Source organism: Mastigoproctus giganteus, chromosome 2 (assembly GCF_048544385.1).
Source record: "Mastigoproctus giganteus isolate SK-2022 chromosome 2, ASM4854438v1, whole genome shotgun sequence".
Lineage (NCBI taxonomy): Eukaryota > Metazoa > Arthropoda > Arachnida > Uropygi > Thelyphonidae > Mastigoproctus > Mastigoproctus giganteus.
The window spans coordinates 188237895-188250023 of NC_143576.1; the positions used below are offsets into that span (position 1 = coordinate 188237895).

A 12129-nucleotide genomic window follows, 5' to 3' on the forward strand; every position below is an offset into this window, starting at 1 on the left:
AATAATTCTATTTTTATGTTCGTCGAACATTTATTTTTTGATTCAATCGATTAAGCAAGCACAGTTGCAAGTGCTGCACAAGCATGGGGGAATTCTGAATTACGTAAAATCCAACTTAAGTAGCGTTCCGCGGAATGCAACCCTTACGTAAGTCAGGGAGCTCCTGTATATAAATGAAAGTATGTTTTGGATGTTCAGATATTACTTGAGAAGGAAAAGTTATAACATCAGATTTTACTTTATGCTCTATTGGTCCCTCTGAAGGTTTCAGGCTCGGTTACCATTTTATTGCTCCTCCTACCCCCATTTTTTTTTTTTTTTGCCTCCAGACTGAAAACATCTGCACATCACTGAGAAACAATAAGGACAGACAACAGAATTTTATATATTCTATTCGACTTCATAAAAACTACCACAAAACATACCACAAAAGAATATAGAAGTACAGTAAACCCCCGCTATTCGCGGTATCTGTATTCGCGGTTTTGCGTATTCGCGGTCGCTGATTTAATATAAAATGAAACCTAAAAAAAATGTGAATTTTAAAGCGCCGTGAATATTTTCCGCCATAAAAAAATATGGGCGTGGCTAAAATTATCTTTCCCGGTCAAAACAGCACTCAGTAGGTGGGGGGAGAGGGATGACAAAATCGCAAGCGTGGATGTTTCTTGCTAATCCTTGTTCAGTATGTGTTATGCGCTTGTCATGGAAGGTTTTGTCGTTTACTTTTAATTTATATGCTTATAAATTGAATAAATTTATCAATTTATAAATTGATATGCTTACAAAAATGATAAATCTACCGTTTTGCAGTGTAAAACAGACTTTTGCGAGTGTGTTAACGGAAGAAAGTGACTTTATTGTGGAAAAGTTCTTTTAACCCCTACAAAAATATGGCTACGAATAACAAGAGAAATGTGAAAATATCAAAGAAGGTAATGACATTAGCGAATAAAATTGAGTTATTAGATAAAATTTATAATGGTGAAAGTGTCTCCTCAGTGCCAAAACATTATAAAATCAATGAGTCAACTGTACGATCAATCAAAAAATCGGAAGAAAAAAATCCACTGTAGTGTCCGTGAAAACGCGTTAATTGCTTCAAAAATTTGCTCTGTAACTCATGATGTTAAATTAGAAAAAATGGAAAAAGCTTTAAATCTGTGGATAGAAGACCGAACTCAAAATAAAATTCCGTTAAGTTTACTCATCATTCGTGAAAAGGCAAAACTCCTTTATCCACACTTTAGCAAAACTGGTGATGGCACTGGCAGGATAAGTTTTTTTGCTAGCAAAGGCATTTTATTATATTTAATATTAAATTGTTTCTTATTTTCATTTCGATGCCATATATTTGCATTTCACTATGTACTGTCAATGTACATAGTCATATTATGAAGGTACATATAATACGTACATAGACAAAATTTTAGACTAGTTTTTCTTATATATTTCATACTTTGGAACGGAACCCCTTTATTACTATGGGAGCCATAACTCAGTATTCGCGACATTTCTCAGGAACGTAACCCCTGCGAATAGCGGGGGTTTACTGTACTATCTTCTTTTGTGGTAATGGATGAAATACCATCAGAAGAACTGTGTTAATTGCTTCTGAACTTCCTCACATATGATATAAAATCATTATAATAACTGTCTCCTTAGATCTATTATTAATTTATTGAACAGTAAAACAAACCAACTGGCCAGGAATTCAATTGCTTATGCCAAGCAGACTACTGCTGATTTATTTTTATTTTTCTGCAGTTTTGGATCATGATAAATTACCATTTTCACATGTTAAAACTCCTTGCCACTGAAAAAGATACTGACCCAGTATTTATTTGGTAGGTATGAATTAGGAAAACAAATGAAATGTGCATTTGTAAAACACTGTATTGAGTTGCCTAAATTTGTTAAAAGGAAAGCTTTTGCAAAACTGTAAAAGAGATTTTTATGAGATTTTTAAAAAAAAATTTTTTAAAGTTGGAGATGTATTAGCTATTTAAAAATACTATACAGGTGACCCCCGATTAACGCTGATAATTTGTTCTGGAAAAACAGAGCGCTAAGTGAATCTGCACTAAGCGAGCGCTGCATTCCCATAAGGTAACATATGTATTTGTGAGTTGCGGTCGGTGCCATAGGATATTTCCTAATCAATAATAAACAGTAGTGAAAAGATGCACAAATGTCGGTCAAAATATTTAATATTCAAATATTTGTACATATAAAATATTCTGCATTACATACGTATATAATTATGTGGTAACTACTTATGTATCAAAATTAAACTTCCAATTAAAATAATGAATTTAATTGATTTTAATTGATGAATTTAATCATGAAAAATGTGTCGATTTTGGGTTGAACTTTGGCCCTCTTCCAAATAAACTAAAAGGGGTATTAATTTTAAATCCCCCGCAGCGCTACCACCCAACAATAAAGTCAACCGATCTTTCGCTGCTTTGAAACCTGGCATGTTTTTTCCTTCTTTCAATATGAAACTTCTTTTAGGCATTCGTTTCCACAAAAGTCCTGCTTCATCTATGTTATAAACTTGTTGAGAAGTATAACACACAATACCTCTCTTCAATAATTTTAACAAGTTCTTTTTTGAAAGTTTCAGCTCCTTGATCTGCACTTGCAGCTTCTCCCTAGATTTTAAATCTATTCAACCAGCCCTTACTAGTTTTAAATGGTTCCAATTTTTTTTTTTTTAAGTGAGTTTTCTTCAGATCATCATATAGGCTAATCTTTCTCTCTTTTTTATTATTTATAATATTTAACTTAACTGAATTCTGCATTGGATATTATCTTCAATAAAATTAGTTAGTCTTTCGATTTAAATCCTAATAGCCAGCCTAATCCTAGTTGCTTGCAGTGGAACAGCTATCTTTCCTGCTGCTAAAATTAATTCTTTATTTTTTTATAATTGTTCTTACAGTTAAACTTGCAAGTCCTAAATTATGGCACACATCCACTTATCTTTGACCGGAATCGATTCGCTTCAAAACGTCTAATTTAATTTTCAAATTCAGTAGTATTTTTCTTACATTTATAGTCTTCGTATTGTGCCCAGACACTGTTGCTTTTTCATTCTTATCGGCCATTATTAACTCTTCGAAAATGTAACTGCGTTGGTTGCATTAATTATGACACAATGTTCAAGTAAACTGCCCGTTACGCACGATGTCTAATACTGTACTGAGTGATGACTAGACTTCGGATAAATGCATATAACGCAAATATTACAAGCAATATACTTGATCAGTTTTTAAAATGTTGATCTCGGAACTGCAATTAAATTAGCGCGCGAGAGAATTTCATTGAGCGTGGGAATATTTCTCAAGTCGGCGTGGGAAATATTTTAACCGTATTTTTATATTCATTTTCAAGCTATCGACTCCATCAAATGAAACGATTTCGTTAAAATGCCAAAAATGCAATCTGTAAAAAGAGCGTTATAGTGATCTGTGACAGCGTTATAGTCAGATACAGGTTATAATATAAGAACAATGTTATAGCGAATCAGCGCTTAATTACATTTAAAATAAATTGAATTACATTTAAAATACAGTAGTTTCCGTTGAACGAAAATAATTTCCATGTAACGAACGGATTAGGAGAGACAACTTTGTATGCACTGTTCTCACCTCTGGCCTTTAGGTAATTAGAAAGCGCAAATTAAGGGTGAAAAGGATTACCGTTCCACAACGTTAGTGGTGTTCGTAAAACCTATGCAGCCACATTCCGAGAAATCGCGCAAGTCAATATGCTTTCCATAGCCAGCCAGCGGATTAAGAAGAGTCCTGACACTGATAATAGCCTCTGGTTTTTTTTTTTTTTTTTTAGGAGCATTAGCAACTAAGGCCATATTGCTCCGGGGATATGTGGTGGTCATTCCGACCTTTCCGCATCCTCCGTATTTGGTGGTCATGGGCTCGAACCCCAATAGCCTCTGATCAACCTGTGTTGTGGTTCCCCTTTACTCCGACAAATGGGCATATGTTTTTCGGAGAAGAGACTGATCCGTGCGTTTCGGTAAATTTCTCCGTCTATGTTTACATGGTCACAGTAGCTGAAAATCTGCGTGATTCCGATATTTTGCACAGTATTCAAAGAAAGAACTAGTGATAGTAGCAACATAGTGGGGGGGGGGATTGAGGCAACTAAGATATTATATAAACTTTACGAAGATGAAATGTTGGCAGATTTTGAAATTTCGTCGAGGCTTTCACTGTGTAGAAAATGTTCTAAAATATAATGGATAGAGGCAATAATTAAAAAAAGAAAAATGTATCCATTATATCACCAATCTCCAAAAAACTAGCGCAAATTAAAGATGATTGCTAAAGAACTTGATGTGGAAACTACAAAGATCGGCCGTGTGTTCGGGCTACGAAGAGCAACTTGTAGCTTGCAGATGGTAATTTCGGGTTAAGGGAATAGCTTTTACGGCTCCTGCATTTTGCAAACATTTTGAAGCAGAAGTTAAATATTCTGGATTATTAAATCGACTTTTAAATCTGGAATTTCTTAACCATTTAGCACTAATGATCGACATCCTGCAGGAGCTCTCTTACATTTCAGAAGCTTTACAGATTCACTATGGTAAAAGCAGATAAATTAATTATTCAAACTATCAATGCTATCGCTAATTTGAAAAATTCTGAAAGTGGAAAGAATTTGAAGGAATCAAAATCGAAAGTAAGAACAGTAAAATTACCTTGTGACAAGTTTTTAAATGCATGATTTATCCTTAAAGCAACAGAGTGATTTTAAATTAAATAAAGAAAATAATGATACCATTGAAATAAATTTTAAACATATGCTACAGGAAATTGTGGAATATGAGAGAACTTTCATCTCGGTGGCAAGACTGAAAACTGAATAAGAAATTTGTTTTCTGATAAAATATGAAATAAAAATTAATGATTTTAGAGATTTTGTCGAAGACAGTTTATCTTTAAAATCAAGTGAAATTCCCTTTTCAATTAAGAAAGCCAGAAATATCTTTGAAGCCACTGCGATTAGCAGTGTTGAAGCTGGGTGAGCTTTCAGCGTAATGAATAATATCATGTGAATGAATGAATAATGTTGACAATTAAACACGTTGCATATTATGTATGACCATACATCTATATGGAAAACCATTGCTTCAATTTGATCCGGATTGGTATGGCAAATCATTCCTCCGTAATAATAGCTCAGCTATTGAGCAAAGAAGATCGAAAACAAATATTAATAAAGAAGTAAATTGCATATGGCAATTTTTAGAATAAAATTTTCTTGAATATTTGTGCAATATTTTTTTCCTGTAATCTGTGATTTTTGTGTACCTTTTCTAGAACAGTTTGTTTTTTATGTAATATTTGTTTTTATATTGTAGAATGTTTTGTGATAATTCGTTATTTGTAATATGGGAAATATTTTTATGTTAATTTTTTATTTGCAATATTAAAATTTTATCATGAAAAAAAAAAAATGTATACATTTTATTTCCCTAGTTGTAAAAAAAAGAATAAAAAAGTCGCGCGTCTGCAGAGCAAGCGCTGTAGATGGTTTTATGTGAAACATCCTTCGCGTTTCTTTTAGTTATTTTGATTTGCATATTGATTGATTTGCGTATATTGATTACGAAATAAAAGAGCTTTTGTATTGTAAATATTTTATTGATCATTCGCAGATTTCCATAATTTCTGGACATCTGCGATGGATCAATATACAATGAATTTACGATAACTAAAGTAAGAGACGTATATTTGCTATTGCAACGTATCTAAATGTAATTTACTATTACAATGTATCTAAATCCCACACTCAGACCACAGATTAGTGGTCTGAATGTTGGAAGTACATCTGGCAGACGCCGTGGGTGACGTCACTTCCATGACCGATCAGATTTACTCGGTAGGTACCCCCTCCCCAAAGGATGTTTCACATCAAAAAGTCGGCAAAAGTGCAAGCCCATTGCTAAAATATTCACAGCTCACCACTGAACATAACTATAAGTACTTGGGTATTGTGTTGGATGACAGGTTAAATTTCATTTCACATGCAAGGTATATCCTGCATAAAATTAAAGTTCTCACTGGAAAGATCGTTAGAATTAGTAAATCTGTTTGGGCATTAAATCGAAACAGTGAAATTATACAGTGTCCACATTACTTTACAGATTGTTTGTGTAGAATTCCTATACATTTTGAAGTAATAGCTGTTTACTTTACTTTTTATGCGAAATCATACCAGCTAGAATAGATGATTATGTTATCGACCTAAATGTATCTGAAAAACTAGATATGTCTCGTATTAAAAATGAATGTTTACAAGCCTAGCAGACAGAATGGTCTGTTGGCCATTTGGGGAGAGTGACTTATATTTTCCCCATGTCTTTGAAAGTAGTAAACAAACTAATTGGTTCTGTCCTGGACTCAACACCTTATTCTTACTGACAGGACACAGGAGTGCTAATCAAATTACATGCTTTGGGTTTAGCAGCCTCTTCTTTGTGCCCATGTGACCTTGATGAAACAATAGAATGTATACTTCTATATATTCGAGTATATATACTTTGTATACGAGAATGTATACTTTTCGAATATATATATACTTTGTATACGAGAATGTATACTTTTCGAATATATATATATACTTTGTATACGAGAATGTATACTTTTCGAGTATACAGGGTGTCTCAAAAATATTGGTACAAACGTTTAGGGGAGGTAGGTAACATCTAAAGGAATGTGAATCGCATAGGAACCCATAACCGGAAACGTCACCGTAAGTCGGTACACGACACTGTTCATCAGTTCGCGAGAAGGAAAATTTCTGGTTTACTCATTCAAGCAGTAGTCGCCGCACGAAGAGCATGCATCGATATATGAACTGTGAGCTTGCAGACATGCACCTGGATTAGCAGAGGGCAATGGACGAGCTGCTCAACGAATTTATGGAGAACGCTTCCCAGACAGACATGTACCGGACCACCATTTCTTTGCACGTGTGCATCAAAATTTGTGCAATTATGGGTCATTTAGAGGTAACAGGAGTAGTGCGGGCAGACAACGTTCGACGTGAACTCCCGCCATGGAAGAAAGTAAGTGTGTTGAATGCTGTCCAGAATAATCCTACTACCAGCATACATGCCGTTGCCTCTGCCTTAGGAATGTCTCGTTGCAGTGTACAGTGTGTCTGGCATGATGATTTCTTACACCCCTTTCATCTCCAAAGGGTTCAGTTACTACTCCCCCAAGATCATCCTGCACATGTGGCTTTTGCACAGTGGTTTCTTCAAGAAAGTGTTCAAGACTTGAATTTTCCAGCCTATGTTTTGTTCACAGATGAGGCTTATTTCACTCAGGAAGGCTTATTCAATTAGCACGATGCTCATGTGTGGGCTCACGACAACCCACACGGTGTGCCCCCATGCGGCACAACATCGCTTTGCAATAAATGTGTGGGTAGGTATGGTCGGTGACTGCTTAGTCGGCCCATACCTGTTACCATCCTACACGAACTCCGCTAAATATTGGATCTTTCTTGAACAAGTTCTACCAGGGTTACTTGACGATGTTCCAGCAAATGTGAGATGCAACATTTGGTTTCAACATGACGGGGCGCCTGCCCATTATGGAAGGTGTGTTCGTGACCATTTGAACAGGCGTTTTGGGCGTCGATGGATTGGCCATGGTGGACCCATTGCCTGACCCCCACGCTCACCTGATTTATCGAGCCTTGATTTCTTTCTGTGGGGGACCCTCAAATCTATCGTGTATGAATCGCGTATGGAAACTCCAGGTGTGTTCGACCGTGTCCGCCAATCCATGCTGCGTCGGTGTCACGCATGCATCACATCTCATGGTGGAACCTTTGAGCATCTATTGTAACATCATGAAATGCATCCATCTCGTACTCTATTGTTAATATTATGTCAAATAAATGTTTGCCACTAATTACTGTCTTGTGTCATTTCTGCTACTACTTTCCTGTGACGTTTTCGGTTATGGGTTCCTATACGATTCACATTCCTTTAGATGTTACCTACCTCCCATAAACGTTTGTACCAATATTTTTGAGACATCCTGTATATACTTTGTATACGAGAATGTATACTTTTTATAACTTGAGGAATCAAATGCAAATTATTACTGAGGTATATAGCCGTGAGAATATGTATCAATTAGTTGCAAATAAAGAGAACTTTCTTGTCCTAGCTTATTATGCTGATCAACTATTTAAAAGGAGAAAACGTATTTTGAGTAATTAGATATTTAGTCTAATAGCTAAATTCTTCTGTACGGAAGATTTTTCTCGGCATCATGGATTTGCTGAGTTTGATTAGTTGTTTTGAATTGTAACTTTTATGGTAATTATTGTAATTTAGTTGATAATTAAATGAAATTGCAAGGTGAATTTCATCCTGGCTGTGTGCTATTTGCTCAAGGCTGGCATGAATATATGTACGTAAGACTGTCAATTGTCACTTATAAATTAGATGGTGGCTTTACCGTCAAGATCAGATTATATACTTGTAAGAGCCAATGTTGCGTCTTATGGTTCAGAAACACAAAATATTTTGATTTGTACTTGTTTCACATTACTACAGGCAGGGCGGGCGCTAGGCTGGACGTCGCCTGCCTGCAAAGCTGAAATGGGTGCCTCTGCATTGCAAAGCGGGCGAACCCAAACATACTAAACTTCATACTAACGCTTCGAAACAGTGCCCACCTGCAATGCAGGCCCTGCAGGCTCGCTTCCACCGGCCCTGACTACAGGTGGCTCAGTGGTGCCGACCTCTACTATATAGACTTGAAACTGCTTGATGTCAAAGTTATTGTTGGTGTCTCTCAATGACTGCGTTTCAGTGATATTGTTCCATCAGCTTCTAATGAATAGTTTTATAATGGACTGTGATTAACTGAACTTTATTCCCATTGCAGAATCTTCAGCATGGGACGTCCTTACTTGGTTTGGTTTGGAGTTTTGATTTGGGACTTATATCGAACAGAGTTGTACTTAGACCTATCATTGGCGTTAACAGAAAGTGACTGTATACTATCTGAAATAAGAACTGATACTGTGTAGTTGTACTACTAATTGCTTGTACTGATTGGTGATAATTATTAAATAAGATTTTTTAAAGATGTCAAGTCTGCTGTTGCGTTTGCAGTGAGTGCTACTATAGCTATTTTAATGGGTTTTATTTTTAATTTTTTTATTTTTAAGACCTTTATAAGACTAATCTCTGCCACTGCAATGGCAAGGAGCACGATCATAACCAGACACCTGGCTGTGTAGGTGTCTTAGTTATTTAACTACCTGATATATATATATTTTGTCATAATGGTCAATGCCAGTTGTGTTGGTTTCCTCCAATCGTCTCTTCTTGTTACTAATTAAATTGTATATACTTTCACTTTTGACTATAGTCATTATGGTGCTTTTCTATAAGATTCTTAACTGTTTAGCTAATATTTTAAATGCTTTGACATAAAAAAGAATTTTCTATTGTATGTTATTCATGGTTTAACACTTTTTTATCTATAACATAAGTTTTGTTATGAATACTAGGTTAACATAAGGTTTGTTTAACTGGGTTAGTTTGTTGGTTGTCCTCTTTTCTGTTACCTTTCCTAAACACCTAATTTTTATTTTCCTTGGGTCTCTTCCTTCTCTTCAACTTTCTATCCTCTTTTTTCCTTCCCCCTCCCTTTCTCCCCTACTCCCAATTTTTCCGGTTTCAGTTCTCAAAAGTACCCTTGAGGTTTTCAGGTAATCCCTGAGAAGTCCAGTAAGGGGACCAGGCAGGGGACCAGGTGTCCCCTGCCTGCAAAGTCAGCAGGTGCCGGCAATCAATAATCAATATCCAACAGAATCAACCCCCCCCCCCGCCAGCTTTGGCATATGCATTACACTTGAAACCACAGCATATAGTGGGAACCCTGGAGACCACCTGAAAAACCAAAATATTTTGAATACTTTGACCCTTCTCAGACAGGTTGGAAAGTGAATACATAACTATTTCAGCATGGCTCAGTCCATATTGCAACACCTTTAATCCAGATAAAATTATTTATTTATTTAATTTTTAAATATCTACTCAGTTGAACCCTATGCTTTTCCAGGAGCATGAATTTATTGAGGGTTGGGAAGCTAGAAAAAAATTATGGGTGGAGAAACTAGGTGAAAGGAACAGAAATGAAGATTATCACTGTGAAAGGTGTTAAAGCCATATGCTATTTTAGTAACACAGACTGATGAGAGATGTGAAGCCAGAATAAACATCTACACTCATCTACACAATCTCCAGGAACTGGGTTAACGTCTTCCAATAAAAACTATAGTGCAAATTGCAAACTGAACATCAGAAGATGTGCATTACCCAGCTGGCATCCATTAATGATCTTTACTTTTGATCTGTGGAACAATCCCTCCCCATGTTTATTTCCTAAAAAATGCAACTTGCAGAAGTGAAAGTGCGAACAAGGTTCTCTTGTATCCCAATCTTTAACCTGTCTGTGGCACTTTTTAATAGAATATCTTAAAAAAAAAAGAAAGTAGAATGTGCATTAAAAAATGAAGGTCGATAGTACCTTCCAAAAATATAAAATATCAAGAATGGTAATCATGATCATTAAATTCACCATTTACAACACGGCATGTTAAAAGTTTGCATTTTCTGTCTTGCTTTGCCATACATCAAATTCTCCCAAAGAATTCACCAATTAATTCATTGTATAACTGAATTGTTGTAGCCACCAATTGTCTTTCATCAAATTGTCGTACACCAAACTGTTGTACAATAAATTAATGTGATACCACCTGCTAACTGATGAGGAACCAGTTAGTCCTGAAAACAAACTATCACAGTAAATGCATCTTTTAAAGAAATGACCAATTAAACTATTGGCAAGGCCGATACTAGGACAACTTTACAACCATTGTATTATCCAGGCAGTTTAAATCCTGCTGGCTGCAAAAACAGACTAAGGAGAAAATAGTCCAGTATAAAGACGAAAAAAAAAAGTCACTTTTTTGCATGGTTTCTTAAAGACAAATGCAATTATTGTGCAAGTATTGGATTACTTTTTAATATTTCTGAAATGCAAAATGAGTATTTATTTTATTTATTATTTTTTTTGTGGAAGATTTTAAAGTATTCCAGCTTTACAGTGCCAGATTTTGCAGTTTATTGCAATTATAAATGACAGCTGGGTAAACATCCTTTTACTATTTTGTTTTCCAAACCATTATATTTAAAAAGGCTTTTTTTTGTTTTGTTTCTAATATAAACCAAGGTTTGGAAGCCCAGAATAACAAAAAGGACATATGTCCAGCTACCATTTATATTTTTATACATTACCAAGACAAGAAAGCTTTTAAATCTTTTATTTTTTATTATCAGCTTTTACTCCAACTACAGTAAGCACCAGTTGTAGTGATCATGTTTGCAAATTTAATTTTGATTCTAATAAGTGAAAATCGACACAGGCTATAAAAATTAAGATATAAAGCACGAAATTACACTTTCTTTCCAAAAGTTTATTACCAATTAAATGATATGTGAAAATCGGATGAATATTATCTACAGGTTAGCAAAATAAAAATAAATTTATACTTATGTACATAGCTTAATTAATATACATATTAATTAAACAAAACACTTTGTAATATAATTATAATTTAAAATACGGTAATCAAATCACTTATTTTAGATTGCTTTAATTTATCTACAGTCTATTTATAGATTTTTTAATATTGTATAACAGTATATTCACGATCACTTTCACCAGTTTTTTACAAAGCTCTCCTCAGGATGGCTATAGCTTAACGGTTTTGCAGCTTTATAACTGGAATTCTTTCGGGTTCATCCTCATTTTCCTCCTTCTTGGCAAATTTATCAGTAACAGACTGGGCAATTTCTTCATCTGTTAAAGCTGTAGTAACTTGTAGATCACCATCTATGTCCACCCAATCATTAAACTCCTATTCGCCCTTGTCTTTAGGCTTTTCAATGTGCTCAGTGTCGTAACTTAGTTGACCATCACGTCCAAATTTTTTGAAACAGTTGCTAATGCAGGTTTTGGAAATTTCATTCCAGACACCTAAATTCAATTTTTTTTT

The 12129-nt window shown here is 35.0% G+C and overlaps 1 protein-coding gene across 2 annotated transcripts in view; it reads right to left on the minus strand.

Annotated features, from left to right (window-relative positions):
- The window catches only part of Zw10 (Zeste-white 10 kinetochore protein), a 123287-nt gene that overhangs the window by 7099 nt on the left and 104059 nt on the right, over positions 1-12129 (minus strand). The gene's annotated exons all lie outside the window — the stretch shown is intronic.